Source organism: Muntiacus reevesi, chromosome X, assembly GCF_963930625.1.
Source record: "Muntiacus reevesi chromosome X, mMunRee1.1, whole genome shotgun sequence".
Classification (NCBI taxonomy): Eukaryota; Metazoa; Chordata; class Mammalia; order Artiodactyla; family Cervidae; genus Muntiacus; species Muntiacus reevesi.
The window spans coordinates 1,744,585-1,771,324 of NC_089271.1; the positions used below are offsets into that span (position 1 = coordinate 1,744,585).

Here is a 26,740-nt window from a genome sequence, read left to right on the forward strand (position 1 = left end):
AATCTTGAGAACTTCACTTGACAAGACTCCGGAAGGCACATGCCATTTTCACAACGCAGAGAACGGGGGTCATACAGGAAATCTTATTCAGAGAAAATGTCATACATTTACACACGTATGGGGAAATCTATGGGTGTTTCTGATGTCTCAGATAGTGAAGAATCTGCCTGCAATGCGGGAGACCCTGGTTTGATCCCTGGGTCGGCAAGATCCCCTGGAGAAGGGAATGGCCACCCACTCCAGTATTCTGGCCTGGAGAATCCCCTGGACAGAGGAGCCTGGCGAGCTGCAGTCCATGGGGTCACAAAAAATGGAACATGATTGAAGTGACTGAGCACCCATGGCATTCACAATATATACAACTTATATCTATATATATTATATGTTATATATACATTGTATATGTACAACTGAATCACAGGTGTACAGCAGAGATGCAACGTTGTAAATCACATATACTTCAGTTTAAAAAATAGAGTATGAAGAATGCAAACCTTTAAACTGTGGTGTTGGAGAAGACTCTTGAGAGTCCCTTGGACTGTAAGATCAGTCCAGTTCATCCTAATGGAAATCAGTCCGGAATGTTCATTGGAAGGACTGAGACTGAAGCTGAAACTCCAATCCTTTGGCCACCTGATGGGACGAACTGACTCATTGGAAAAGACCCTGATGCTGGGAAAGATTGAGGGCAGGAGGAGAAGGGGACGACAGAGGATGAGATGGTTGGATGAGATCACTGACGCGATGGACGTGAGTTTGAGTAAACTCTGGGAGTTGGTGATGGACAGGGAGATCTGGCGTGCTGCGGTCCATGGGGTCGCAAATAGTCGGACATAACTTAGTGACTGAACAACAGCAAGAAAACTACATCTAGATCCTTTTGTAGTTCATGAGCATGATGATTGGGTGTTCACGCTGCTGCGTGATATGTGCCTCCCTCCAAAGCTTTTTACGACATCGGCACATTACCTGTCTGACGTAAAAAAAAAAAAAAATTACATCTAGACCCATAATTACGATGACTTGTGCTGTTCCTACGATTTGGTCTGTATTTATATAGTAGATAGAGCTAAAGACAAAAGACACCTAAAATAAAGACGGGGTAGAAAACCATCAAGTACATACTGGATGCATTTAATGATCTCGCAGCCCTCATTTTTTATTTTTTATGATTTCCCCTGTGTAATTAGACCAACCCACTTGAGGCCCAAAATGATGGGCTATGAAAAATCACGCCACTAATTGCTGTTTATTTATTTTTTTAGTTTATAAGCGCCGTTCTCATCAAAAGATGCCTCGCGATGGAGGACGGAGAGCAGACACTCAGAGAAAAAAATAAACTGGGCACTTAACATCTTTCTAAGGAAAATACATGGCTGGTTTTTAAGGTAATACCCAACTCTGCACTAGAGTTGAACCTTTTGCCTCATCTCTGGGATTTGGACCTGAGCTGAGAAGATTCTGGGACACCTTTGAAGGCATCAAGTGTTTTGTTTGTTTAGAACAGGGCTTTGCTGGCTTCCCGGAAGCTGCCAGATAAGAGATGTGTTAGTCGCTCAGTCGTGTCCACCTCTTTGCAACCCCACGGACTGTAGCCCACCAGGCTCCTCCGTCCATGGGATTCTCCAGGCAAGAACACTGGAGTGGGTTCCCATTTCTTTCTCCAAGGCATCTTCCCTACCCAGGGATCAAAGCTGCATCTCCTGCATTGTAGACAGATTCTTTACCATCTGACCCACCAGGGAAGCCAGATAAGAGATAGCAATGGGATTCTGGAACTCTCTTGAAAGGAGAAGTCTTGGCTTTTGTTTCTGGTGTTTGTTTTTGGCCGCACTGCAAACAAAGCACGTGGGACCTTAGTTCTCAGACCAGGGACTGAACCCATGTCCTCTGCATTGCAATGCTAAGTCACTAAGTCCTGTCTGACCCTTTGCAAAGCCCGTGGACTGTAGCCCACCAGGCTCCTCTGTCCATGGGATTCTCCAGACAAGAACACTGGAGTGGGTTGCCATGCCCTCCTCCAGGGGATCTTGCCGACCCAGGGATCAAACCCGCGTCTCTTGCATTTTGCAGGCAGGTTCTTCACGCACACGACTGAGCGACTGAACCTGAACTCTCAGTTGAACACAGAGATGAGGCAAGTGTGGCAGATAAGCCTGAGGGTAAATACAGAGAGAAAACAACCTTGGTGGGATAGGGACCTCGAGGGGTGTGGAGCTTTGAGGGACACAGAACCGAAAACAACTTCCAAATGAATCTGATGTGCTGTGACCTCGGCTGACCTGGAGTTCACTGAATTTCGGACAGAGGGCCTTAGCTTTTACATATACATATATGAGTTTGTTATTTTTTTAGTCGAAGGATAATCGCTTTACAGAATTTTGCTGTTTTCTGTCAAACATCAACATGCATCAGCCGTGGGTATACATATGTCCCCTCCCTCTTGAATCTCCCTCCCTTTAGGTTTTTGTTTTATTTTAGTTCTACCAGTTTCTTGCTACCAACCCATCTCCCTCCACCCTCGTGCACACACGATCAGTCATGTAATCCCGTGGACTTCAGCCCGCCAGACTCCTCTGTCCATGGATTTTTCCAGGCAAGAATACTGGAGTGGGTTGCCATTTCCTTCTCCATACCTTTAGGTTTTAAAAGTGAGGAGTACACGTGTAGGTTTGTCCAGAGATGGAGCAGAGAGCTTCATATTTCCTAAAGAAACTATATTCTATGGACTGGGATAAGCCGTAACCGGAAAGAGCACATATATACATTCTGGGCTCTCTCTCTCTCTCTCTCTCTATATATATATATATAGAGAGAGAGAGAGGCCTTTCCTGGTGGCTCAGATGGTAAAGAATCCACCTGCAATGCTGTAGACCTGGGTTTGATCCCTGGGTGGGGAAGATCCCCTGGAGGAGGGCATGGCAACCCGCTCCAGTATCCTTGCCTGGAGAATCCCATGGACAGAGGAGCCTGGCGGGCTGCAGTCCAGGGGGTCGCAAGGAGTCGGACACGACTGAGCGACTAAGCATTTCAGTTTCTTTCTTGGGGGCGTGGGGAGATAGGAACATGAGGACAGGAGGTGTCAGGTCACCTCTGGAGCTCGAAGCCCACTGCAGATCTCAAACATGTGTGTCGCAGGGACCGTGGAGAGAGGTGAGGTCATTCGTTGGAAGGACTCCGCCCTGAGATGCAGCATTCGGCCAGGCCATTCATTTCACACCCTTTGCCTCGTCACAGCATCTTCGTCACCTGTCAGAGCACTCGGACCGCCCACACCCAGCCCCGCCCCTGACATTCCTTGCTTCCGGTTTGTGGTCAGAAGCTATGGGATGTTTTCCTAAATCTGGATGTGTCAACAGTGCGTGCTCTGAGCTTGGAGGGGTTCAGGAGGGGCTTTTGATTAAAAAAATGTTTTGTTACCATTTAAAGAAAAGAAAAAGGAAGACCAACATTTTGCCATTTGCCACGACGGGGATGGGCCTGGAGGGGATGAGGCTGAGTGAAACAGATCAGAGAAAGATAAATCCTGGAGAGCACCGCCTATATGTGGACTCTAAAAAAATACCGCCAACTAGTGACTAGAACAAGAGAAGAAGCTGAGTCCCAGGGGATGTTCCCGACGCAGGGATCCAACCTGGGTCTCTTGCACGGTAGGCAGGTTCTTTAGCACTGAGCCGCCCCGGAAGCCCGATGACTCACAGGTAAAAAGAACAAGCTAGTGAAGGCCAGTGGGGAGAGGGGAGGGGGAGAGGCCCCTGTGAGAGGGGAGGGAGACGTACAAACTGTTATCTCTGTGACAAATAAGCTCCAAGGATGTATGGTGCAGCGCATGGAGTATAGCCGATATTTTATAGTAACTATAAACGGAGTATCAGTTTTAAAACCTGTGAATCACCATGTTGTACAGATGAAAGTCATGCAACATTGTACATCAGCTATACCTCAGTTTTCCTGTTACGACCCCGTGGACCGCAGCACGCCAGGCCTCCCTGTCCATCACCAACTCCCAGAGCTTCCTCAAAGTCCTGTCCATCGAGTCGGTGATGCCATCCAACCAGCTCATCCTCTGTCGTCCCCTTCTCCTCCCGCCCTCAATCTTTCCCAGCCTCAGGGGCTTTTCCGATGAGTCAGTTCGTCACATCAGGTGGCCAAAATAGTGGAGTTTCAGCTTCAGCATCAGTCCTTCCGATGAACATTTAGGAATGATCTCACTTAGGACGGCCTGACTGGATCTCCTTGCAGTCCAAGGGACTCTCAAGAGTCTCCTCCAACATTGCAGTTCCAAAGCATCAATTCTTCAATGCTCAGCTTTCTTTATGGTCGAGCTCTCACATCCATATGTGACTAGTGGAAAAACCATAGCTTTGACTGTACCAACCTTTGTTGGCAAAGTGATGTCTCTGCTTTTTAATACACTGTCTAGGTTTGTCATAGCTTTCCCTCCAAGGAGCAAGTGTTTTTTTTTATTTTTTGTAGTTTTTGTATGTGCCTGTGTTAAATAGTCTTTGACGGATAGGCAGATTGATAGATAGGTGAATACACAGATGATAGATGGAAGGTGCTTGCGTGTACTAAGTCACTTCAGTCGTGGCTGACTCTCTGCAACCTCATGGGCTGTCGCCCACCAGGCTCCTCTGTCCATGGGGTTCTCCAGGCAAGAATCCTGGAGTGGGTTGCCATGCCCTCCTCCAGGGGATCTTCCAGCTCCAGGGATCGAACCTGCATCTCCTGCATTGGCAGGCGGGTTCTTTACCACTAGCACCACCTGGGGAGGTGGATAGAGAGAAATTATGTATCAGACATTTATTATATAATAATAAGACAAATTAAATAGATAGAGAGATGGAGTGGTGGTGGGTGGGGGGGGAGACCAAAGTTGTCTTTTTAAATTTGGCTACACTGTTCTCTTTGTTAAACATTTTTTTTTTTTTTTAATTTGGTTTCACCAGGGATCGAACCCAGACCCCCTGCATAGGAAGCGTGGAGTCTTAGCCACTGGATCACCGGGGAAGTCCCCTGCAATTGTCATTTTGGGAAAGAACAAAAAAAAAACAACAACCCTATAAAATTGATTTGTCTCCATTTAAATAATCTTAAATAATAATTCTACCAACTTAGCTAGTAGCCGGGTATCTGCCCTCCGACAATAAAACTCAATTAAGTATTTTATCCGGACAGGGTGTTTTAGGGAGGCGGGCAGGCTCCTCAGGCTCTGAGAAACTCTCCAGTTTGAAAGAGGCTCCATTTAGGGAAGCTGAAATATTTCCATAGAAGATTTTGCAGCTAGAAATCCATGCGGAAATCACGGTTCCCGAAACTAACAAACCAATCACTTAATCAATCCATTTTTTTTTTCTGTTTATAGTGGGAGACCTGGATTCGATCCCTGCATCGGGAAGAACCCCTGGAGAAGGGAATGGCAACCCACTCCAGTATTCTCGCCTGGAGAATCCCATGGACGGAGGAGCCTGGTTAGGCTATAGTCCATGGAGTCACAAGAGAGTCAGACACGACGGAGCGACTTCACTTTCTTTATAGTTGAAGTATAGTTGATTTACAGCGTTTCAGGCGCATACCAAGGTGATTCGGTTATACATATATATTATTTTTGAGATTGTTTTCCACTATAGATTATTATGGGCTTCCCTGGTGGCTCTGAGGGTAAGGAATCCACCTCTCAAAATAGGAGACACAGGTTCGACCCCTAGGTTGAGAAGATCCCCTGGAGGAGGACATGGCAACCCACTCCAGTATTCTTGCCTGGAGAATCCCATGGACAGAGGAACCTGGCGGGCTACAGTCCCTGGGGTCTCAAAGACTCGGACACAACTCAGTGATGAAGGCTTTCACTTTCCCTTCAAGTGAACAGCTTAAAATGAGGTTGAAGCCAGGCGATCATGACTCTTAAAAAATACTCAGACACTGGTGCTGTCTTTTGAGGTGTTTTAAAATGTTTCAGGGACTTCCCTGGAAGGTCAGTGGTCAGAACTTCATCTCCCACTGCAAGGCGTGTGGGGTGGATTCCCTGGTGGGGGAGCTAAGATTCCCCCATGCCTCGAGACCAAAACACAAAAGTGTGAAATGTTGGAGCCGACCACCCCTAAGGCATCTGTAGACACGCCCGTATTCTTTTGGTCTGTGGTGTTTGGTTTGAATGGAGCCATGGCGACTTAAAGGGCAAAAGGGTGATCTGTCTAAGGAATTCTAATCTTATCTGTCTGATGAGTTTCTGCCTTTCCTGGGGGTTCAAAGGGTTTATGTCAGCTGACCTTACTGTTCCTAACTTTAGGGCTTATCTCATAGTGACTCAGAAGAGAAAATCTAGGGTCAGGAGTCTGACTCTTGGGTTGTTGATTGACCTGGAGATTCTTTTAGCAATGGACCAAAAAAATGGAGAAAGCCTAGTTGTATGAACAGAGAGATGTTGCCGAATTCATTTTAAATGAATGCATTTAATCTTTTATTAAATGAATGATATTCATTAAAGATCCTTTGGAGAAGAGTTAGGCTCCCCACTCCAGTTTTCTTGGGCTTTCTTGGTGGCTCAGCTGGTAAAGAATCTGCCTGCAATGTGGGAGACCTGGGTTTAATCCCTGGGTTGGGAAGATCCCCAGGAGAAGGGAAAGGCTACCCACTCCACTTTTCTGGCCTGGAGAATTCCATGGGCTGTATAGTCTTTCTGACTCTGGACTGTAGCCTGCCAGGCTCCTCTGTCCTCCAGGCAAGAATACTGCAGTGGGTTGTCATGCCCTTCTCCAGGGGATCTTCCCAACCCAGGGAATGAACTGGGGTCTCCTGAATTGCAGGCGGATTCTTTATCTGTCTGAGCCACCAGGGAGAATGCCACTAGTTATCTCTTTGATACATGGTAATGTATTTAGTTTTTAAAAGGAAGGAGAATCAGGTATGTTACCTTGATTGTTTTAATAAAAGATTTTTAAAAACGTGAAACAATGTATCAGTACATCTGAACTATTTAAGTGGAATTCTGTGAAGACACAGGTGAGCTGGATGTCTTCCTAAGCATTGTTGTTACTGTCGTTCAGTCAGTAAGTCCTGTCCGACTCTTTGCGACCCCATGGACCGCAGCACGCCAGGCTTCCCTGTCCATCACCAACTCCCCAAGCTTGCTCAAACTCATGTCCACCCAACCATCTCATCCTCTATCGTCCCCTTTTTCTCCTGCCGTCAATCTTTCCCAGCATCAAGGTCTTTTCCAGTGAGTCAGTTCTTCGCATCAGGTGGCCAAAGTAGAATTAGCAACTGAGATGAAACCTCCTTTGTTGATTTAAGTTGGAGTTGAAATGCGCTGTCATTTCAATGCTGAGTTCAGCTTTCATCCTCTCAACTTGCCTGAGATACCTGAGACTACTGTGTTTATTCCATCGCATCAAAATAGCCTCTGATTCTCCTAAGAGGTCTGATCTTCTGTTTTTACCTAGAGAAATACAGTCGTGAGCTCTACCCCTGAGGCATTTATCTGTATTACAAAAACACACTGGCAAACCGAAATGCATTTCCTAAAATATAGTTTGGATATTGGAGTGGAATAAAATGCTCCAAACAAATGAAGCCAAAAAGAATTTTTAAAGGTCCAATGTGTAAAGGACAGGGAAGCCTGCAGTCCATGGGGTCATAAAGAATTGGACACGACTGAGCGACTGAACTGAACTGAACTGGAAAGATGGATACACCCTTAAGAACTGAAATGTGAAGTCTGCTTGTATGGTCCGTTTGAAAGGTGTTTTTAGGATTCTGTGTTTGCTCTCTGGCAAGCAATAGAGAAAATTTCGCAAATGTTTTATTTCTGGACAAGAAGATCTAAAACACAGCGCTTGCTTAAGAGATGAGACGTGAGCACAGAGAAACTGCACGTGGCTCATCCCCACCCCACCCCCCGACCTCCAACTAAAATACACTGATGTTTATCAATAACCTCAAATATGCAGATGACACCACCCTTATGGCAGAAAGTCAAGAGGAACTAAAAAGTCTCTTGATGAAAGTGGAGGAGAGTGAAAAAGTTGGCTTAAAGCTCAACATTCAGAAAACTAAGATCATGGCATCCGGTCCCAGCACTTCATGGCAAATAGATGGGGAGACAGTGGAAACAGTGTCAGACTTTATTTTTCTGGGCTCCAAAATCACTGCAGATGGTGACTGTAGCCATGAAATTAAAAGACGCTTACTCCTTGGAAGGAAAGTTATGACCAACCTAGACAGCATATTGAAAAGCAGAGACATTACTTTGCCAACAAAGGTCCATCTAGTCAAGGCTATGGTTTTTCCAGTGGTCATGTATGGATGTGAGAGTTAGACTGTGAAGAAAGCTGAGTGCTGAAGAATTGATGCTTTTGAACTGTGGTGTTGGAGAAGACTCTTGAGAGTCCCTTGGACTGCAAGAATATCCAACCAGTCTATCCTAAAAGAAATCAGTCCTGGGTGTTCACTGGAAGGACTGATGCTGAAGCTGAAACTCCAATACTTTGGCCACCTGATGCAAAGAGCTGACTCATTGGAAAAGACCCTGATGCTGGGAGGGATTGGGGGCAGGAAGAGAACGGACGACAGAGGATGAGATGGTTGGGTGGCATCACTGACTGATGGACATGGGTTTGGGTGGACTGTGGGAGTTGGTGATGGACAGGGAGGCCTGGCGTGCGGTTCATGGGATTGCAAAGAATCGGACACGACTGAGCGCCTGAACTGAACTGATCTACTGTGTGTGAAATCACTCTTTGCCAACCTCAGCATGTCTGACACTTGGGGCTGGACGAGTCTCTGATGTGGGGCGTCCTGGGCGCTGTGTGGGATGTTGAGGAGTGTCCCTGGTCTGCACTCACCAGGTGTCAGGAGCACCCCGTCCCCCAGTTTTGGCAGCTAAAATTGCCTCTGGATATTGTCATATGTTCCCTTGGGGCAAAGTTGTCCCTGGTTGAGAACGGCAACCATAGCAGATAAATGGATGGGTGGATGGATAAATACATAGATGAATGGATATATAGATAGATAGATAGATAGATAGATAGATAGAGTCAGTGGATAGATAATTTGACAATCTCTTATGCTAGTTCAGGATTTTTCAGCCTCACTCTGATGGATGGATGGACAGATAGATAGATGGATAGATGGATGGGTGAATGGATAGATGGCTGGCTAGATATATATATATATAGATAGATGGATGGAAAGATAGACTCAGTAGACAGATATTTCTCAGCCTCACTCTGATGGATGGATGGATGGATAGATAGATGGATAGATGGATGAATGGGTGGAAGGATGAATGAGTGGATGAACAGATGGATGGATACATAGATGGATGAATGGGTGGGTGGATGGGTGGTGGACGGATAGATATGTGGATGGATGGATGGATGCATGTATGGATGGATAGATGGATGGATAGATAGATAAATGGTTAGATGGATGGATGGATAGAATAAATACTGTGCTGAGTCGTTCAGTCATGTTTGATTGTTTGCAACCCCGTGGACTGTAGCCTTTCAGGCTCCTCTGTCCATGGGGATTCTCCAGACAAGGATACTGGAGTGGGTGGCCATGCCCTCCTCCAGGGGATCTTCCCAACCCAGGGATCGAAGCCAGGTCTCCCACATTGCAGGTGGATTCTTTACCAGCTGAGCCACCAGAATAACTAGATAGATAATTCGACAGTCTCACGTGCTGTGTCAGGGTTTTTCAGCCTCACTCTGAAGGATGGATGGATAAATGGATGGATGGATAGAGTTGGGCATGAGTTAGTGACAGAACAACAGCATCCTTTACCAAGAAAGGCAACTCTGAGCTGCATTTCAATTCTTTTTAAATAGCTGGGGTTTTTTTGTTTTTTGTTTTTTTTAAAGAAACAGCCATGCTTGAAAAGGACTTTTTAAGGACATGGGGGAGAATTGATTTAACATCTATGTTTTTCAAGGAACATCCGCTCTGTGTTGTATCACCCAGCTCCACCAAGCAATTACACGGTTTTGATACTGACTGAACCGGTTGCTATATTTATGCTAACCATCTAATCCAATGCATAATAAAAGTGCCATTACAAGCCTAATTACTATACAGTTAAGTATAATCTGAAGTTTTCCAGCTAATGGGACCACATTCTTTGCAAGGATAGGAATGTGTGTGTGTGTGTTTGCATTAGTAATTATAGTGTTATTACAGTGGTTTGGAAAAAAAGGTGGGTTTTGTTTTACTTTGCGTGCATGCTAAGTTGCTTCAGCTGTGTCCAACTCTCTGTGACCCCATGGACTGTAGCCCGCCAGGCTCCTCTGTCCATGGGATTCTCCAGGAAGAACACTGGAGTGGGTTGCCACGCCTTCCTCCAGGGGATCTTCCCAATCCAGGGATCAAACTTGTGTCTCTCACATCTCTTGCATTGGCATGCAGGTTCTTTACCACTCATGCCGCCTGGAGAGCCCTTTATTTTGCTTTAGGTATCTTTTGTTAAAAGGCGCTAGTAGTAAGCAACTTGACTGCCAGAGCAGGAGACATAAGAGACGTGGGTTCCATCCCTGGGTCGGGAAAATTCCCCTGGAGGAGGGCATGGCAACCCACTCCAGTGTTCTTGCCTGGAGCATCCCATGGACAGAGGAGCCTGGCGGGCTACAGTCCATGGGGTCACAAAAGACTTGGACACAACTTATCGACTTTCACTTCACTTCACATTGTACACCTGACAGATTGTACATTAACTATTTTGTTGATGTTCAGTCGCTCATTCATGTCTGATTCTTTGCGACCCCATGAACTGCAGCACGCCAGGCTTCCCTGTCCTTCACCATCTCCCTGAGTTTGCCCAAGTTCATGTCCACTGAATCCTCCATCCAACATTAACTATACCTCCATATATATAGATATATATATATATATATTTTTTTTTAAAGACGAGACGCAAGGGGGCTTGGGTGGGGAGGAACAGTCTCTCCATCACCCTCCCTCTTCAAATTTAGCACAAACAAGCCACCATCTCTTGCACCCAGAAGATGCTCAGAAGCTTGTAGCATCTTTCATGAGTCATGCCATCTACGTGCAAAGACACAGGTGTGAAAGCGAACTCCCTTCCGTGCTTCCCCTCTGGGCCTTGTTTGTGCTATTTCGGGTCACCTCGTCACACGGTCACAGATGCTTTTAGCACGGGCAAAAGGAAGGGACATCTGCCTGCCTGCTTCTTTTGTTCAAACGACACAAGTCTCCCCTAAGGGGCTCAGGGAATGTTGTCGCTTCAAAGTGTGGTGCTGGAGAAGACTCTTGAGAGTCCCTGGGACTGCAAGGAGATCAAGCCAGTCAATCCAAAAGGAAATCAGTCCTGAATGTCCATGGGAAGGACCGAGGCTGCAGCTGAAGCTCCAAAACTCTGATCACCTGATTCAAAGAGTCGACTCACTGGAAAAGACCCTGATGCTGGGGAAGATTGAGGGCAGGAGGAGAAGGGGATGACAGAGGATGAGATGGTTGGATGGTACCATGGACTGGACGGACATGAGTTTGAGCAAGCTCCGGGAGATAGTGAATGACCAGGAAGCCTGGAGTGCTGCAGTCCACGGGGCCGCAAAGAGTCGGGACACGACTGAGCAACTGAACAACCACACATCTCCTATAGTGATGCCTTTCTATTAAAGAAATGAAAAAAATATCTGTTCTTCCCAAACTCACTGCCAAGAAGAGAGAAGAGAGTGACCCTCACGAGGGGCAAATGTTTGCCTTTGAAACTCAACTGCGCCCATCTATGTACCGGGACAATCTCGTCTTCCTGAGAAAACGTTTGGGAGTTCCGTTTTCGGCAGCTTGGTACCCACGTGAGCGGTTTAGACGCCGTGGGACGCACAGAGGTCCCGTGGGAAGGTCCAGAGTTTGTGTCAGGGAGGGAGAACTGGTGTCAGAAAGAAAAAAAGAGAAGAGTCTGACCTGTGAGGTTTGCAAAGAGTACAACAGAACACACACCACGGGAGCAGAAAGGAAAGGAGACAGTAGTGTAGATTACACTTCGTGTGAAATAGGTAACTAACGGGAGCTTGCTGTTTGACAGAGGGACCTCAGACAGGAGCTCTGCAACCACCTCGAGGGCTGGGATGGGGTGGGAGGTGGGAGGGAGGCTCAAGAGACAGAAGACACACGTGTAGCTGTGGCTGACCCATCTGATGTGTGTCAGAGGCCAGCAGAACAGTGTGGAGCAATTGTTCTTCAGTGACGAATAAGTAAATTAAAAAAATAACCAAACAAAAGATCCACGTGGTCCACATTAGAAGCGTTTAAAAATTTTTACTGAAATCCATTGAAAGTGAGCATCGAACTTTGCTAAAATTACTGCTATTTAAGAATGCCCTTGTAACACATTCGTTTCAAGTTTTATCTATATTTATATATTATTTTGCTGGCACCACACGACTTGCAGGATCTTAGTTCCCCAAAAAAGGATTGAGCCTGAGCCCCCTGCATTGGAAGCACAGAGTCTTAACCACTTGGGCTACTAGACAAGTCCCTCCAATAAAATTTAAAAAAAAAAAATAATAAGGGCAATCTTGGATAATGCAAATAAATAAATGAAACAGGCACATGTATTTTAAAGTCAGCATGATTTGTTAATTCTGATTCCTTCCTTGTGAAAGACCAGGGTCTAGAGTAAGGATGACAAAAATAACAAGTAGAATTCATTTCTACCGCACACACCCCCCACCATTCAAGCTGGTAGTTCCCTTTTCTCAATATTAAAAAAAAATAAACACATGTTTCCTTTCAATCCTGCCAGGTCCTAAAGGGGACGTTATCTGAGCCTCTGTTCTCTTTTTTCTGAATGCGGGTCACGGCCACATCCTGTTGACTGTGGTCTTATCAGGTCCTTCAGATGGAAACCTTTCTCCCCTGATCTCGGCCATCAGCCTCCCATCCAGGACCACGAGGGGCCTGTACCTGTGTGCTGGCCACAGCCGTGCTCTGGGGCTCTGTTTGGACTATCACACGCCCTGATGAAGCAGACTGAATGATTATTATTAGATAGTACTATTCCATCCAGGGATGGATAAATGCTCGTCCATCCATCCACCCACCCATGCATCCATCTCTCCAGCAACTCATCCATCCACCTGTCCATCCATCCATCCATCCATCCACCCATTCACCAACTCATCCATCCACCCATCCATCCATCACCTATCCATCCATCCATTCATCCATCCATCCACCTTTTCACCCAACCACCAACCCAGTCATCCATCCATTCATCCATCCACCCACTTATCCATCCAGCAACCCATCCATTGATCCATCCATCCACCGACCCATGCATCCATCTCTCCAGAAACTCATCCATCCACCTGTCCATCCATCCATTCATCCATCCATCCACCTTTTCACCCAACCACCAACCCATTCATCCACCCATCCATCCATCCATCCACCCATTCACCAACTCATCCATCCACCCATCCATCCATCACCTATCCATCCATCCATTCATCCATCCATCCACATTTTCACCCAACCACCAACCCAGTCATCCATCCATTCATCCATCCACCCACTTATCCATCCAGCAACCCATCCATCCATCTATCCATCTTTTATTCTCTGTTTATCTTTGTGTATCTTGAAGCCAAAATTGAATTTATTACTCCTTTTTTTCTACTGACCAGGGAAGGTGGAGATAGTTTATGATGGAGAAATGCAAGCACTTTTTCACCCAGGTAAAGCTTCCTGTTTGTAAACATATCCTCTGGCTTCCTGAAAGTTCTTCTCCTTTCCCACTGATTCTGAAAATTTACCCTGCTCTCCCCAAGGCACATATTCAGTCCCTCATAAGACCCAGAATAACATCAAGATTTCTCTTTAGGGAGAGTCCCTCTTCTTTGGCCACCTCATGGGAAGAGCTGAGTCCCTGGAAAAGACCCTGATCCTGGAAAAGATTGAAGGCAGGAGGAGAAGGGGGCGACAGAGGATTAGGTGGTTGGATGGCATCACCAACTCAGTGCACATGAGTTTGAGTAAGCCCTGGGAGCTGGTGATGGACAGAGAAGTCTGGCGTGCTGCAGCCCATGGGGTAGTAAAGAGTCAGACGTGACTGAGCGACTGAACAGCCTCTTAAAATAGGTGTAGTTATAAATGCATGTGTGTGTGTGTACTCAGGCGTGTCTGACTCTTTGCGACCCCATGGACTGTAGCCCAACCCGGCTCCTCTGTCCGTGGGATTCTCCAGGCAAGAATACTGGAGTGGGTGGCCATTTCCTTCTCCAGCGGATCTTCTTGATGCAGGGATCAAACTCAGGATAAATAGCAGCGTTTTTTTCCTATCTTTTTAAAATCTTTTGACATGCAGGATGTTAGTTTCCTGAGCAGGGATCGAACCCGTGGCCCCTGTATTGACAGCACAGAGTCTAAACCACTGGACTGTCAGGGAAGTCCCACATAACAGCATGTTTTGCATTGAGTGTTTATGTTCTTATCCGACTGTCAAGGTTAAGAAAACTGGCCTTCAAGTCCAGCCACCCTGACGTTGCATCCTGGCTACGCCTATGTAACAAACCCATGTGATGAAAACAGGACAGGATATTTCCTCTAAGGAGCTCATGATAACGTCTGACGTCTGGTGAGTAACCAAAAATAAACATTGCTTAACAATGACAATAACAATCAGTTTGGTGGTGCTTTGCATGCTGAACAATAATAATAATCCTTAGAATAAATTTCATGGTTGGTTCTCTGCTTGATGGGCTTCCCTGGTGGCTCAGTGGGAAAGAATCCGCCTGCCAATGCAGGAGATGTGGGTTTGATCCCTGAGTCGGGAAGATTCCCGTGGAGGAGGAAATGGCAACCCACTCCAGTCTTCTTGCCTGGAGAATCCCATGGACAGGGGAGCCTGGTGGGCGAGAGTCGATGGGGTCGCAAAGAGCCGGGCCCGACAGAGTGACTGAACGACAATATGGGGTGAAAGAAGCCTGGCAAAGCGACTTATCTGCTTGGGGTGATCATCGGAGAAAGGGGGCAGGGGGTGGCTCATTTGGTACCGCAGATCTTGATGGTTAAGGTCTGCATTCTGGAACGCAGAACGGAACGCAGAACAGTTGTAAGAGCAGCCAAGAGAAGTTGAAGGGAAGAGTCACCTCCGTTTGCTGAGTGATGAAGTTCGAGGAGAGAGAGAGAGGGTTTCATCTGGAGGGTTCTGACCTGCTGGCAGAACCAGGAAGTGGCGGGGCGGGGGTGGAAAGGTTGGGCTGATAACTTGCTTTCCGCACAAATCAGAAAGAAGGGCCTCATGGACAATCCCTTCAAGGGAGCTAAGATGAGTTGGCCATTTGTCCATTTGAAATTTTTCCTCTTGCTCTGGCTTTATAGCTATGTCTTGGAATCTGAAACTAATTTTTTCCTTTTTTTTTTTTTTTAAAGGCATCATTCCATAGTGGCTTTGTGATAGGAAAAAAAAAAAAAGGAGAGAGAGAGAGACTGAGGCAAATCAGACTGGAAGAATCAGGCAATTTTATCTGGGAATTTCCTAGAGGCTGGTTAGCTGAGACCTCTGTGTTGGTTCCCCGGTGGCTCAGACGGTAAAATGTCTGCATACAATGAGGGAGACCCGGGTTCGATCCCTGGGTCGGGAAGATCCCCTGGAGGAGGAAATGGCAACCCACTCCAATATTCTTGCCTGGAGAATCCCATGGACAGAAGAGCCTGGCAGGCTACAGTCCATGGGGTCACAAGGTCTCAGATATGACCAAGCAGCTAAGCTCACATGCACACTGCCTTGGTTCAGACTGTGTATGTGTTTTTCTAGTTTAGTTTTTATTTCATATTGGAGCAGAGGTTGATGTACAATGTTCTGTCAGTTTCAGGTGTATAGCAAAGCGAGTCAGTTTTGCATCTACCTATATTCATTCTTTCTGTATGTATTTTAAGAAGCAGAGTCCAAAGGACTTCCCTGGCAGTCCAGTGGTTAAGACTGTGCCGTCCAAGGCAGGGGGTGAGGGTTCTATCCCCGGTCCGGGAATAAGATCCCACAGGCATTGCAGTCAAAACACCAAACCATGAAACAGAAGCATTATTGTAACAAATGCCATGAGTGGTGGTGGTTTAGTTGCTAAGTTCTGTCGGACTCTTGCAACTTAATGGACTGTAGCCTTCCAGGCTCCTCTGTCCATGGGATTTCCCAGGCAAGGATACTGGAGTGAGTTGCCATTCTCTTCTCCAGGGGATCGTCCCAACCCAGGGATTGAACCCAGATCTCTTGTATTGCAGGCAGATTCTTTACCATCTGAGCCACCTGGGAAGCCCCAACAAACTCAATATAGACTTAAAAAAAAAAGTCCACATCTTAAAAATAATAATTGGAAGTAGACCTGAGCACAGACAAGTCTCCCTTTGATGGGTTTTACTTTGATTGCTCAGTACAAAAAGCTTAGAGCTGGAAAGTTCAATTGCTGGTGATGATCAGGGCGTTGTCCTGGAAGGCCTCTGTGGTCACTAATGCAGAAGGCAGACAGAACAGCAAATTGCTTCCCTGAGAGTCTCTACAATTCTCCATATTAAGAATTTAAATGGGTTTGCGATCAAGCTCTGGTGTGCAGGCAGAGATTCGTAGTTTGAAAATAAAATGGAGTGTCTGGGAAACAGATGCTCTACATGAAGTTCACATATCAGCTGTGAGCTCTCAGCAAACTCTTAGAAGTGGTTTCATTGCTCTATGTCAAGCATCTGTAAGCTACAAACCGTGGGCCAAGTCCGGCCCTCGGTCTGCTTTTATAAATAAAGTTTTGTTGGGACACAGCTGCATGCATTCATTTGTATATGGGCATGCAATAACCTGTATGCAGGTCAGGAAGCAGCAGTTAGAACTGGACATGGAACAACAGACTGGTTCCAAATAGGAAAAGGAGTACGTCAAGGCTGTGTATTGTCACCAACTTATTTAACTTATATGCAGAGTACATCATGAGAAACGCTGGGCTGGAGGAAGCACAAGCTGGAATCAAGATTGCTGGGAGAAATATCAATAGCCTCAGATATGCAGATGACACCACCCTTATGGCAGAAAGTGAAGAAGAACTAAAGAGCCTCTTGATGAAAGTGAAAGAGGAGAGTGAAAGGGTTGGCTGAAAGCTCAACATTCAGAAAACTAAGATCATGGCATCTGGTCCCATCACCTCATGGGAAATAGATGGGGAGACAGTGGAAACAGTGTCAGACTTTATTTTTCTGGGCTCCAAAATCACTGCAGATGGTGATTGCAGTCATGAAATTAAAAGATGCTCACTCCTTGGAAGGAAAGTTATGATCAACCTAGACAGCATATTAAAAAGCAGAGACATTACTTTGTCAACAAAGGTCCATCTAGTCAATTCTCTTATTTTTCCAGTGGTCATGTATGGATGTGAGAGTTGGACTCTAAAGAAAGCTGAGCGCCGAAGAACTGATGCTTTTGAACTGTGGTGTTGGAGAAGACTCTTGAGAGTCCCTTGGACTGCAAGGAGATCCAACCAGTCCATCCTAAAGGAAATCAGTCCTGAATACTCATTGGAAGGACTGATGCTGAAGCTGAAATTCCAATCCTTTGGCCACCTGATGCAAAGAGCTGACTCAGTTGAAAAGACCCTGATGCTGGGAGGGATTGGGGGCAGGAGGAGAAGGGGCTGACAGAGGATGAGATGGTTGGATGGCATCACTGACTTGATGGGCATGGGTTTGGGTGGACTCCGGGAGTTGGTGATGGACAGGGAGGCCTGGCGTGCTGCAGTCCATGGGGTCGCAAAGAGTTGGACATGACTGAGCGACTGAACTGAACTGAACTGAACTGATGCAATAACCTGTGGTTATTTCCTGTTACAAAGACAGAGTTGGATATTTTCGAAGGAGATGATATGGTCCTCAAAGCCCAAAGCGTTTATTCTCTTGGGTTTTTTTTTGTCTCTGTTTGTTTTGTTGTGGCTGTTTTTGCAGAAAACATTTGCTGGGACTTCCTTGGGGGTCGACTAGTTGAGGATTCACCTTCCAAAGCAGGGGGTATGGGTTTGATCCCTGGTCAGAGAGCTAAGATCTCACATTCCTCACCAGCCAGAAAACCAGAACATAAACAGAAGCAGTGTTATAATAAGCTCAATAAAGACTTAAAGAAAAAAGAAAGAAAGAAAACATTTGCCAACATTTCTCTATTTGATCTAATTTCACTGCCTTTCAGACAGAACCCTCTGTGTCCACGGCTTTGGAGGTAAAAATGAGCAGTTGGGAAGTCTTCACTGTCTGTGTGTAAAGCTTGAACAGGTGTATTCACCTTCCCCACTCCACTCCCAATATTTCCCACGCCTACTTGACTGCAATGTGATGCTGTTACAACGCAATGGTTAAATGCCAAGAAACGTGGAAAGCGCAACTGAAGGACTGAGTCGTTTTACTCGTTCATTCCAGCCGGAAATACCTGAAATATCCATTAATTTTTGCAAACATGCAAGGCTTCCTTTCCCAAATCAGCCTCTTTCAGTAGCAGCTTTGCTACTAACGGATGTTAAGGAGTCAACATCCTTGCGATGCTTCCGTTTGCACGAATTTCTCCAGTCTGAAATATCTCATGATACAGTGAGAGTTCTCCTAGGTACCCTTGGCTGGGTTCCAAAGTTTCCAGTCCTGGGACTTCCCTAGTGGTCCCGTAGCTAAGACTTTGCTTTCCAATGCAGGGGTGGGTGTGGGTTTCATCCCTGGTCAGGGAACTAAGATCTGATATTCCTTGTTGCCAAAAAACCGAAACATAGCCTTGAAGCAATGTGGTAACCAATTCAATAAAAACTTTAAAAATGATCCACTTAAAAAAAAAAAGAGTTGGAACTCCCTGCCCGTGACCCATTGGTCTTAAAAACCAAAGTAAATTATAAGAGCATTACTGTGGAAATTGTTCTTTATTTCCTGCAGTGAGCATTATACTATCATTCTATTCATAATTACAGGTTTCACACAGCATGTAAATAATGCACGGGGCTGTCCGCGTCCATCAGACCTTGAGTCCTTTTCTCTTTGAGAGTCTCCCGTGAGTCATTTGAAATCCGCTCTGCAAACACCATCTCAAATCACCTAACGGCGTTTCTGTGGTCGTTGAGATAAGCAGAAAGAAACCGCGGTCAACAGGCCCACCCGCAAACAGGGCAGAACATGAACATGTTGACAGCGGGTGGGTTTCATGTTACGGGGTTACAGTCACGTGAGGCACTCCACGTCTAAACACGGAAGTCAGCCAGCCAACAAGTTTTCTTCCAAACGTGGGGGACAATTAAGCGGGTGGTCCTGGGTGGGAATACATGGGAGCCTTGAGTTTTGTGATCTGAGGATGGGTTGTGAACAGGAAACTCATTTCAAAAGTCTGGGAAAGACACAGGCAAGAACGCAGGAGACTTCCCTGGTGGTCCAGTTTACACAAATCTGCCTTGCAGCCCACGGGACGCAGGTTCAATCCCTGGTCGGAGAGCCAAGATCCCACGGGCTCTGGAACAACGAAGTCTGTGGACCACAATTAGAGGACTGTATGCCACAAGCAAAGACCCCATCTGTGATGCAATGGAGACTCCATGAGGTGCAAATAAGACCCGGAAAGCCAAATAAATTAAGAACAACAACAACAATTCACAATATAAGGAAGGAGTGGCATAGATAATCCAACCTGATTGTGGCTTTGAAATGAGTTATGAGACCTGTAAAAGAAAAAGGTAAATGTATATCGGGGAATAACCAACTATTAAAAAAAAAAAGCCAAAGTCTGCGTCACAAAGGACTTTGTCTTCCTGGGAGGGAGAAGGGTTCCCAGAACCTGGAGGCTTAGAGGGCTGTGTGGTCAGCACCCCTCCGCCCCCACCCGCTGCAATCTGCCCTCACCTTCCTCTCTTCTGCTGGGAAACCCCTCCTTTCTGACTCACGGGAAACCAGAGGGCAGGAAATCTCTCCAAGCTATCCACCCAGGTCACTCTCGGTTGCTGCTCAGTCGTGTCTGACTCTTTGCGACCCAATGGACTGCAGCATGCCAGGCCTCCCTGTCCATCACCAACTCCCCGAGCTTGTTCAAACTCACGTCCATCGAGTCGGTGATGCCATCCAACCATCTCATCCTCTGTCGCCCCATTCTCCTCCTGCCCTCAATTTTTCCCAGTATCGGGGTCTTCTCCAGTGAGTCAGCTCTTCGTATCAAGTGGCCAAAGGATTGGAGTTTCAGCTTCGGCATCGTCTTTCCAATGAACATTCAGGACTGATTTCCTTTAGGATGGACTGGTTGGATCTCCTTGCAGTCCAAGGGACGCTCAAGAGTCTTCTCCAACACCACAGTTCAAAGCCACCAATTCTTTGGTGCTCAGCTTTCTGTATGGTCCAACTCTTACATCCATACATGACCACTGGAAAAACCATAGCTTTGACTAGATGGACCTTTGTTGCAAAGTAATCTGTCTGCCTTTTAATATGCTGTCTAGGTTGGTCATGAGTTGATTCCATTTAGCATACTGTCCTCCAGGTTCATTCAAGTTGTTGGAAATGTCTGAACTTTTCTTCTTTTTTAAGACTGAATAATACTGCATTGGGCTTCCCTGGTGGCTCAGAGGTTAAAGCGTCTGCATGTGATGCAGGAGACCTGGGTTCGATCCCTGAGTCCGGAAGATCCCCTGGAGGAGGGCATGGCAACCCACTCCAGTATTCTTGCCTGGAGAATCCCATGGAGGGAGGAGCCTGGTAGGCTACAGTCCACGGGGTTGCAAAGAATCGGACACGACTGAGCGACTTCACTCACTCACTAATACTGCATTGCATATGCATATATATACACACACATACATACACCAAAATTTCTTTATTGATTCACCCAGCAGCGGACACTTAGATTGTTCCATGTGTTCATGACTTATGTTAATAATGCAATGGGGCCTTCCCTGCTGGGGACAGTGGATAAGAATTTGCCCGCCATTGCAGGGGACACGGGTTGGATCCCTGGTCCGGGAAGACTCCACCTGCCACGGAACAGCTAAGCCCGAGAGCCACAATGCGTGTGGCTGTGATCTGCAGCACGAGAAGCCAGTTCAAGAAACAGCTAGAGAAACTAGCATACTAGAGAGAGCCCAAGGGTGGCAAGGAAGACCCAGGTCAGCCAGAAAATAAACCAAGAAACGATGCCGAAGCGGATATCAGAGGGCAGAAATCTCTTTGAGACACACGTTTCATTTTCCTTGGGGGTGTGCGTGTGCGTGTTAGGCGCTCAGTCGCGTCCGACTCTCTGCGACCGCATGGACTGTAGCCCGCCAGGCTCCTCTGTCCTTGGAACCCTCCAGGCAAGAAGACTGGAGTGGGTTGCCATTTCCATCTCCGGGGGGGTCTTCGTGACCCAGGGATGGAACCCAGGTCTCCCGTACGAGCAGGCAGATTCTTTACCGTCTGAGCCACCAGGGGGGCCCTTCCCTGGGGACGTATGGACTTTTATTCATTTAAAATGAGGGACGGTCACCCACTGTCAAGTTAGAATAACCACACCAGGTGGCGTATAAAGGAGGTCGTATCCGTGACCAAACCTGATAACCCTCCACCCTCCAAATCCCCTCACAGGCACGTCCAAGGCAAACATGTCATTTTCAAGATGATGCTCTGTTCCGCAGAGGCAATTTCTCTTGTCCCAGGGTTAGACACAAGCTGGTCCATCTTTGCCTAAACGCCCTGTCTGGCAGGGCGGCCTGTGTTTTTTGTTGTTGTTGTTGCTGTTTTCCTCATCTCATTAGACACACAGACGTCTGAGCCATTGTCTCCAGAACGGCCTCTGCTCATTGTGGTTTTGGGACAGTAATGGGATTCCGGAAACCAGACACCAAGTATGATGTGAAACTACTTTACGAGAAAGGGACGCCAGACGCGGTGGGTCTCGAACGTCAGGGTGGTTCAGAAAGACGCAGGACGTGTGAAAAGCTTTTTTTTTTTTTAAAGTCATCTTAATTATTTGTTTTTTGGCTGTGTACCGATTTATTTAGTTTTGGCTGCACTATGCCTTGGTTGCTGGGTGCAAGCTTTGCTCTAGTTGCGATGAGCCGGGGATCATTGTTATGGGTTAATTGTTCATAGCTGTGGTTCCTCATTGCAGTGGCTTCTGTCACTGCAGACCACAGATTCTAGGGCACACCAGATTCAGTAGCTGTGACTCCCAGACTCTATAGGACATGCTCAGTAATCGTGGCATACGGGCTGAGTTACTCCAAGGCAGGTGGGATCTTTCCGGCCCAGGGATCAAACCTGTGTCTCCTGCGTGGCTAGGCAGATTCTTTACCACTGAGTCGCCAGGGAAACCCTGAAAACAGCTTTTATTTCATTGGGTCTTGCAGGGTGGTTTGTATTTGGCTTGAAGACTTGCATTTGGATCAAGTTCCTAGGTTGCCTTGATGCTTTTGGGACAAGAACTGGCTTTGGAAACTGCTTAGAAGGGTTTGTGATTATTTTTCTTATTTTTTTTAGTCCTACCAGTTTATTGCTACCAACCCATCTCCCTCCACCCTCATGCACACATGCTCAGTCATGTAACCCCATGGACTGCAGCACGCCTGACTTCCCTGTCCATCACCATCTCCCAGAGCTTGGTCAAACCCATGTCCATCAAGTTCGTGATGCCATCCAACCATCTCATCCTCTGTCGTCCCCTTCTCCTCCGGCCCTCAATCTTTCCCAGCATCAGGGTCTTTTCCAGTGAGTCAGCTCTTCTCATCGGGTGGCCAAAGTGTTGGAGCTTCCGCGTCAGCATCAGTCCTTCCAGTGAATATTCAGGGTTGATTTCCTTGAGGATGGACTGGGGTGGGTTTTGGTTCTCACCAGTAATGAAAATACGCCCATCTCTGACAGCAAAGTTTCCCAAACGACAGTGTTTGATGGTACTGACCTTGTGTTTTCCTTCTGGTCTGTTCTCTATAGCAGTCCAAGGGACTCTCAAGAGTCTTCTCCAACACCACAGTTCAAAAGCATCAATTCTTCAGCGCTCAGCTTTCCTTATGGTCCAACTCCTCCATCCACACATGACTCCTGGAATAACCATAGCTTTAACTAGACGGACCTTTATTGGCAAAGTACTGTCTCTGCTTCTTAATACAGTCTAGGTTTGTCATAAAAAAAAAAAAAAAGAAAAAAGTCTACTTATTAAAAAAAGGAGAAATCGCAACATCATGTATGGAAGACTTTCATCTCTCACTCATGATTCTCCAAGGTTACAGTTCTTAGTAGGAAAAAGGCAGAACCGCCCAGGGAGCATTTGTGAAACGATGCTTGCCACAAACCTCTTCCTCCTCCATTTGGTTTGCAGTATGCTCACCCACAGCACAATGCGTATAAAAATCAATAAAGTGCTCCTGTGAAGGAAATCTTAGTTATCATCTGCTTCCTGTGGAGGACACTCCTTTGTTTCCACAATTCTCCCCTGGTGCCCAGGGTGGCTGGACTCAACTAAATGGATGAAAGAGAATTTGTCTTGACGTGTGCTCTGAGAAACACAGGAGAAATTAAATTTCTCTCTAGAAGCAGCAGCGATAGATCAAACCGGTCTTCAACGCGATGCATCCCTGTAATTGCCAGGAAAGAGCTGTCTCTATGAAAGTGTATTATGAGTAAGTGATCATCTGGGTTTCTTCACTGTTCCAGCTATGAAGAGAGTGGCATTTGTATGAACCGGAATGTATGCCGTAGACGCAAGTTTTAAATGCAATTTTGAAAATGTGTGTGGTACTCATCTTGGACTTCTCACCAAAGTAATTGGTCCTGATTCTCTGTGTCTTCTTTCCTTGACTATAAGTCGTCAAAGCAAGGTTCCCAAGGACAGGGAGACCTTTATTTGGGGTTTGGGTTTCAATGAAAGCAAGAGGGAAACAATTAAATAGATACAAGCTATGCCTGAGGTTGGGCTTCCCAGTTAGTGGTAAAACACTTGCCTGCCAATACAGGAGACGTAAGAGATGTGGGTTCAAGCCCTGGGTTGGGAAGATCCCTTGGAGGAGGACATGGCAACCTACTCCAGTATTTTTCAGTTTCTTTTTCAGACTACTACATATAGGATGGATAAACAACGTTCTGCTGTATCGTGTGAGGGCTTCCGTGGCGGCTCAGTGTTCAAAAAGAATCCTCCTGCGATGCAGGAGCCACGGGAAACACGGGGTTCGATTCCTGGGTCTGGAAGATCTTCTGGGGGAGAGTATGGCAATCCACTCCAGCGTTCTTGCCTGGAGAATCCCAAGGATAGAGGAGCCTGGAGGGCTGCAGTCCAAGGGGTCACGGAGAGCGAGTGAGGACATACACACACGTTGTGTAGCATGGGGGGCTCTATCTGATATCCTATAGTAAGCCATCACGGGAACACGAACTCTCACTACCCTCCTCCAGCATGTCCTGGGTTAGGTCTTCCAGGGTCATGGAGTGAATTCAACTGTGTTCTTTCCCCAAAGAGACAAGATGCTCAATCCATGACCACTGTCACTCAACCTCTGCTTCAAATGCCATTGTTTGGGGCTTGCTCTTTTTTTTTTTTTTAAGCTACCATTCAATCCACGTGATTATATTTTGAATAAGGGAGGGAGTCAGGGTGCTTATCCATTTGGGGATCTTGTTTCCTGCTCCTGGGGGTGGGTGAGTGTTTCAGCTCTTAACAGTTTTCTGAGGTCTTTTCTTTTTTCTTCAGTTCTTAGAAATGATCTGGGGCAGAGATATCAGGGCTTCTCTCTGGGCAAAGAATGACTTTGGGACTTGTATGGGTCTGCTTTTAACTTCTGGGCAAAATGACAGGGGAAAAAAGGCTGGTTTCTGTTGAATTGCAATTAGTTTAAGAGTTTGCATTTAACATAAACACATTCAGTCAGTTCAGTCGCTCAGTCGTGTCCGACTCTTTGCCACCCCACGGATGCAGCACGCCAGGCTTCCCTGTCCATCACCATCTCCTGCAGCCTGCTCAAAGTCACATCCTTCGAGTGGGTGATGCCATCGAACCATCTCACCTTCTGTCATCCCCTTCTCCTCCTGCCTTCAATCTTTCCCAGCATCAGGGTCTTTTCCAATGAGTCAGCTCTTCGCATCAGGTGGCCAATGTATTGGAGTTTCACCTTCAGCATCAGTCCTTCCAATGAATATTCAGGGTTGATTTCCTTTAGGATAGTCTGGTCTGATCTCCTTGCTAGTCCAAGGGAATCTGAAGCGTCTTCTCCAACACCGCCGTTTGAAAGCATCAATTCTTTGGCGCTCAGCCTTCCTCGTGGTCCAACTCTCACATCTATGCATGACTGCTGAAAAAAAAAAACCTTGACTTTGTACGGACCTTTGTTGGCAAAGTGACGTCTCTGCTTTTTCATACGCTGCCTAGATACGGCAGGAAATGTTCCATTTCTCAAATCCCATTTCAAGCTTAACATGAAACAAAACCTTTTATGCAGGATTGATGTCCCGTGACAAAGCCAAGTTTAAATATGGGAGCCATTTGAAAGACACTTTAGAACCGGCCGGGAAAGCACGTTCTGGTGTGTGCAATCGACGATGAGCTTGACTTTTTTTCCCCCTCTCCTCCCGTCTCACCACGGCCATAAGTCCATTCTCTACATCTGTTTCTCCATTGCTGCCCTGTAAATAAATTCTTCAGTCCCATTATAAACGGAATCTAGAACAATGAACTTGACTTGGACGTTAAGAATAGGAAGGGTGAGTGAACAGAACAGGAGGCATCGGGGACCAGAGTAGCTCTGTCCCCTTGGACGTCTCCTCGGGCGCTGGAAAGCTAGCTTAATTTGCAAAGAGGGACGTGGGGGTGAGTCGCGCCTGGAATGACCCCTGGGCGAGCTGAGTGCTTCGCTGGAGGAATTTTCCACACCGTTGGCCTGTTTCCCCTCGGAGGAGATAAACAGATAGGAGAAAGGAACTTCAGGGCTAGCTCAGAGCTAAGGGCTGATCCTCGGAGTCAGGAGTGAGCGGTCCCATTCGCCTGACTTTCAGGAGGTGAGGCGTGGCTGGTTTTGCCTTTCTTTTCCGCCCCATTTCACGAGATGCACGGGGAAGACACACCAGCCTGAGCTCCTGATTTCCCTTAAGTGTTTTTTTTTTTTTTTTCACCTTCTCTTTCTCTCCAGCGCTCTGTAAATTGATGCCACAGGGGCGCCTCCCTTGGAGACCACTCCAAAGGCCTGGAAAATAAAAGAGACGGGAGGGGCTGTGGGAGAGAGACCTGGCTCCTCTGAGCCCCTCCGGAGTTCTCCCAACAAAGCTGGGGCGCCCTGGGTGCAATCCAACCCCACAGGGGTCCTGAAAAAGAGGGCCGGCGAGGCACCCCCACGCCCACCCCCGCCGACCTTTCAGGCTGATCCTTTTGAAGCCTGACTCCGGTGCATCTGTCTGCTCAAGGCTCTGCCCCAGATGGAGCGGCAGGAGGTTCTGCAGGCCGCCCCCAGCCCTGCCCCCCAGGGCTGTGAAGGGAACCGGGAGACCCTCCGGCAGGTGATGGGGGCGGGGCCAGCTCCCCTCCCCACCCCACCCCCCTGCAGCGCTTGCAAGGTGAGTTTTCTTTGGCTCAGAGCCACAGATGTGAGTGGTTCTTTTTTCCAGGTGGATTTTTCTAGTAGTGGAGAAAAGGGGGCGTTTGGGGGCAATCGGGGCCTCCCTGGCGGCTCAGCGGCACAGAAGCTGCCTGCCGATGCAGGAGACACAGTGGGTCCCTGGGTCGGGGAGACCCCCTGGAGGAGGAAGTGGCAACCCACTCCAGTATTCTTAGAATTCTGGAGCATTC

The 26,740-nt window shown here is 47.0% G+C and overlaps 1 long non-coding RNA gene and 1 other non-coding gene across 3 annotated transcripts; both read left to right on the forward strand.

Moving 5' to 3' along the window:
- Positions 1–874: 874 nt before the first annotated feature.
- On the forward strand, positions 875–979 carry LOC136154988 (small nucleolar RNA U13). Its single transcript, XR_010660681.1, has one exon. It is a non-coding gene; the product is annotated as a small nucleolar RNA U13 (small nucleolar RNA).
- A 224-nt stretch (positions 980–1,203) lies between these two features.
- LOC136153255 (uncharacterized) lies at positions 1,204–19,696 on the forward strand. 2 transcript variants are annotated; one of them, XR_010660376.1, is made up of 3 exons: positions 1,204–1,388; positions 14,466–14,596; positions 16,925–19,696. It is a non-coding gene; the product is annotated as an uncharacterized lncRNA (long non-coding RNA). The 2 variants fall into 2 exon arrangements; XR_010660377.1 differs by lacking the exon at positions 1,204–1,388 and adding an exon at positions 13,599–13,697.
- Positions 19,697–26,740: the final 7,044 nt, after the last annotated feature.